The sequence below is a fragment of the Octodon degus genome, unplaced genomic scaffold (assembly GCF_000260255.1).
Source record: "Octodon degus isolate 3935 unplaced genomic scaffold, OctDeg1.0 scaffold00007, whole genome shotgun sequence".
NCBI lineage: Eukaryota > Metazoa > Chordata > Mammalia > Rodentia > Octodontidae > Octodon > Octodon degus.
In genome coordinates, this window is record NW_004524583.1 from 4,831,305 (window position 1) to 4,836,532 (window position 5,228).

The window sequence follows — 5,228 nt, forward strand, 5'->3', positions numbered from 1 at the left end:
AGAGAGAGAGAGAGAGAGAGAGAGAGAGAGAGAGAGAAAGGAGGAGGAGGGGAGGAGAAAGAGGAGAAGGAGGAAAAGGAGGGGAGGGGAGGAGAGGAAAGCAGATGGGAGGGAAGGGGAGGTGAGAAAAAGGAAAAAAGAAAGTTATTGTTTAAATCTAAAAAGTCACCCAAAAATCTCATGTTCAGAGGTGGAGCTTGGTTGAAAAAAAGTAGATCAGTGAAGGAATGACTTGGAGGGATGTGTGTCTTTCTTGAGTGACAATACAAGAACACCCTCGCATTCTGCTTGCTAGCTGCCATGGTTGGGTACCTTTTCTCCTACTATGCCCTTCTGCCATCCTGCTCTGGGCTTAGAACCTACCAACTGTGGACTGAATCTGTGAACCAAAATAAGCCTTTTACTTCTTTAAATTATTGGTACCAAGTATTTTGTCCCAGTGATGGGAAAGTGGCTAAGACAAAATTGCTGCCAAAAATTGAACTATTGCTATGACGTTCCTGACCCGTCTGTAGTTCAGAAGCCTTCAGAACTGGTCTTTAAGAGGAGTTTGGATAGTTCTGGAGTTGTGAGCTATAGAAGCATTAGAATTTTATGAGCAGTTTTCACTCTACAATGCTGGTCAGAGCTTGGAAGACCAGAATGCTAGCTGGAATGTGAACAGTAAGAGCCATATTGAGGCGTTTTCAATTGAGCACAGAAACTTCATTGGCAGTTGGACTAGAGGTCATGTGTGTTCTGCTCTGGCAAAAAAAAAGTGCCATTTTGTCCTTTCCCTGAGATTTTATGGGAGATTAAGATTGCAAGCAGTGGGCTACAAGTCTAGAGAAAATTTTCAAGGCAGCCCAGTGTTTTGGCTGTGGGAGGGACATTACTTGCTGCTTTCAGCACACTTTATAGTAAGAGTAGGGAGCAAGCAGCACTGCTGAATACTTTAAAAAGTGTGCAGTTTCACCAGAAAGGAAGCACCTGCAAGGTTGGAGTAAAGAGGAGCAGGGTTGCTGCAGTAGTAGCATTAAGAAGCAGCCAAGTGTTTCTTATACGGACATAAAGAAAGATGCTTTGAGGGCATTTCAGAAATTAATAAGACTTCAGGGTTCAAGGGCACAAAACTAATTCTGTCCTCTGAGAAGGACCCCTGCTCAAGAGAGAATATCTAGGGGATTGATTCACTGTGCTCAGCAATCCAGGCCCTCATAGGGCACAGCATCCACCATCCAAGAGGGCCTGGGCTACCACTCAAGTGGGTGGCAAAGTTGGAGTCATCCCTGTGGTGCATGCAGAAGGCAAGAGCTAATGGAGGCAGACCTGTGAGGCCAAGCAAAGAACCCCTGAACAGAAAGGCATGACATTGAGAAGTGAAGCCCAAAGTGCAGTGATGTTGGAGATGACAGGGACACGCATTGTCTGCTGAGAGAAACCACAAGCAGCAAGTGGAGCCAGCCCACAAAGGAGACCACATGGGCTACAACCAGCGGCGCTGTAGGAGCAGGGTCACCCAACTCCTTTGCAGCTTGCATCTCACTGTAGTCTGCCCGGTGCCACACGGAGCTACAGCATTTGGTGTGTGCCGTGCTGTTTGGTGCATTCTAGCTCCCTATTTCTCCATCTTGGAATGGAAATATTTACCTTCTGCCATTATATGTTGGAAACACTTAACTTTCCTTTTCTGTTCACAGAGGCTCACAGCTAAGAGCTTGCCTTGACTCTCAGAGGAGATTTCAAACCTGGACTTTTCAGCTGCACTGAAACCCTTTACACTTTGGTGGCTCTTAAACGTGGACTACATGCATTTTGTATAATCAGATGAACATGAAACTTCATAGGTCAGAGGCAGAATTTATGGCTTAGATCTAAAATGTCCCCACATTTTATGTTTGGAGTTGGGACCTGTCAGAAGAGTGGGTCACTGGAGAAGTCACTCAGAAAGGTGTAGTCTCCTGCCCGGCTCCTTGCCCTCTTGTTTTGCTTCCTGGTTGCTATGAGTTGAGTATCTTTTCTTTGGCCAGGCACTTTTGCTGTCCTGTTTTTTTCTTGGAGTCTGATGACCATGGACTGAATATATGCACCACAGTAAGCATCTCCTCCTTTAACTTGTAGGTATTAGGCATTTTGCCCCAGTAAGAAAAAAAGTGGCTAAGACAATTGAGTGTGTAGGAGGGAGGAGCTAGCTCAGCGGTAGACATTACCCTAGCGTGCATGATGCCATGGCGTGACTCCCCAGCACCACAAAACTTTAAAAAGGAAAAATAAATATATATCATGTACAGGTACAAATGCCCTATGATACATGTCGTTATTATGTATACCCAAATGCATTAATGAATGTAATTAATTTTTTTAAAAAAATTTTAAAGGAAGGAAAAAGAAACAAGCTTTTATTTATTTATTTTTTTTATCTTTTAAAACCAAAGCATTTATTTTGAGTGATTGCTGCAATTCTCAAGATGAACTGGACGCTGCAACTGCTGCTTTCTTGGGTTTAGATGTCGTTCCTTCGTGGAAGCCATGCCTGAATCTGCGACATACAATTTTTAGGTGCCTCATTTGACCAGTTCCGGTGGTATTTCGCCTTTTAGCCTTTGCACTCCAGTTATACTTTCTTTTGCGCTTGGTGGGATAGCCACATTTGCCACAAGTCGACTTCTGAAGGTGGTAGGCCTTAGAGCCACAGCGGCGGCACAACGTGTGTGTCTTATTACGACACTTTCCAAAGGATGACGTTCCCTTCCTCATCTCACTTGTGCCGCCGAGACCAAAGAGCAGAAACAAGCTTTTAAAACATTACAGGATTGAAGATTTTTAAAAGCTAAGGTAAGCATACTTTCTCATCACTTCCTGCTTCTTGCTATAAAATAAGAAGCCTTTCATATTCATATTTCTTTCTGTTCTCTCCACTTCCTTGTGCTTATATGGGATGTGCGTGAAAACTATGGGAAATTATTTAAAGATATAAAGTTTATTACAGTAAAAGATAAACTGCTATTAAGTCTCCTCAAAGTCCTCCTCCGTGTTTTTTGCATTAGGTGCAGGGTCTCACTACGCAGCTCGGACTCATAATGACCCTCTGTTTTCAGCCTCCCCAGTCCTGGGAGTACAGGTGTGCACCACCACACCCTGCCTCCGTGGCCGGCTCAGTGCACTCAGAGGCAGGGCTGGTGCAACATGTGGTGCTGCGGATTGAACCTCAGTCCCTGCACTTACCTAAGCAGATGCTTCGTCCACTGAGCTATCTCACCTGCGCCTCCCCTGTGTTTTGAACGGGGATCTTTGCCATCATCCTTGCCACTGGATGCAACAGTTACAGAAGTTCCCTTTCATGAGTGTCTTTAGTTGCACTGTTGTACCTGCCTTAACGTCTTGAATTGACTCAAAACATTTACTTTCCATAGTCAGTTTGACTTTGGAAAAGAGCCAGGAGTTTCATGATGCCAGATCTGGTGGGTGGAGACACATGGTGATGATTTTACAACCCAGCTCTCCATTATGGCACCCAGCAGCAGCTTCTGCCATGTATTTATCCTACCTCCTAAAGGCAGAATAAACTGCCTCAGAACATAGCAAGACGTCGGTGGGAATGTAAACTAGTACAGTCACTACGGCAGCTAGTGTGGACAGTCCTCAGAAAACTTCAAATACAAATTCCACTGGACCCAGCTGTTCCCCTTCTAGGTATCTCCTTAAAAGAGTTAAAGACATCATGTCGCATGACACATCCACGCCCATGTTTCTAACAGCACAATTCATAATAGCAAAATTGCAGAAGTGGATAGAGAACGTGGTGTTTGTACACAACAGAGAATTATTCTGCTATAAAGAAGGACAAATTTGAGTCACTTGTAAGAAAATGGATGCGCCATGAATCCATAATGTCAAATGAAATAATCATACACACCAGCTAAAATATCACATGAGTTCTATTATGTGGGAACCCAAAGGATAAATAAATCAAGTACCATAGTAAAAGAGAATAGGAATAGGGAGACAGATCTTTGGCAAATGGGAAGAGAAATAAGAGATACTGAGAAGACAGAAGAGGGTGGAGGGACTGTAAAAAGAATTAAGATGGGTCATGTACATGTACTAACTGCAATGTGAGAACTCATTGAGTGTTGCAAGCATGTACTAATAAAAGAAAGAAAGAGGCAAGCATGACACCATAAGTGTGTTCAAAGCAGTGGGGAGTGTTTCTAGATTAACCTCAATCTGTCTTTACCATAATAAATGCTTTGACAGGGTTTGGGGGTTTGATCCCCAGGCCTGCAGTGCCGGCTCCACCCCAGGGGTGCACTGAGACAGCAATTGAGACTGGGCGTGGTGGCGCGTGCCTGTAATCACAGCTCTTGGGAAGCTGTAAACAGGAGAATCACAAGTTTCATCTAGTAGTGAGACCCTGAACACTCTGTAGACCCTTTCCTAAAATAAAAAAAAAATAGATAAAATAAAATACATGTTTTGAATTTAAATATTCATTGTATACTTCACTCACACCGTCTGGCTATATTACAACACTTGCTTATGCACTTCCCAACATTTATATCTTATTCTTTCACTATGAGCCTCAGAATTGTTTAGAATGTATTTATACATTTTTATTGATTCAGTGTTCACCAATTGTATTTACCAAGACTTCTGCTTTCCTTTGTTCCCTACTTCGATTCAGACCTTGAGTGGCTTTATTTTTTGGAATTTCTTTCAAGAAATACTTAAAAGTGCTGCACTCTAAGATGATTTTTCTTTTTCTTTTTTTTGTAAAAAGAATACTTAACATGTGCTCTGACCTTTTAAAATGGTTAAGTTCGCCACACAGCACACCTCATTGATTCCACACTTCAGCTGTTGGGAACTGTGTTGTAATCAATGGCAGAGTGCTGATACCGATTTCAGTTCTGTCGGACACCCAGCAGTGGATTGCTGAATCATACTATAGTTCCATTTTTAATCATTCTAGAAACTTCTGTACTATCTACCCTAGTGCTGCACCATTCTGTACCAACAACGACTAATGGCTGGATTTGCAAACTTTGATTTATTTTCAATTCAATCATTACTTCCTTGAGGACTTCTTTCAGAGAAACACGGTGCTTTTTTTTTTTTTTTTTTTTTTTTACTGGGATCAAACTCTGGACCTTACACTCATGCAGGCCTTACTCTGCTGAGCCATCTCTCCTGCCCCACAATGCTTTTATGTCAAATCTTCTTTTGCCTTTTACATTATCTTCCATTTC

The 5,228-nt window shown here is 42.6% G+C and overlaps 1 pseudogene; it reads right to left on the reverse strand.

Annotated features, from left to right (window-relative positions):
• Positions 1-2,396: 2,396 nt before the first annotated feature.
• On the reverse strand, positions 2,397-2,736 carry LOC101592854 (annotated as a pseudogene).
• Between the last annotated feature and the right edge of the window lie 2,492 nt (positions 2,737-5,228).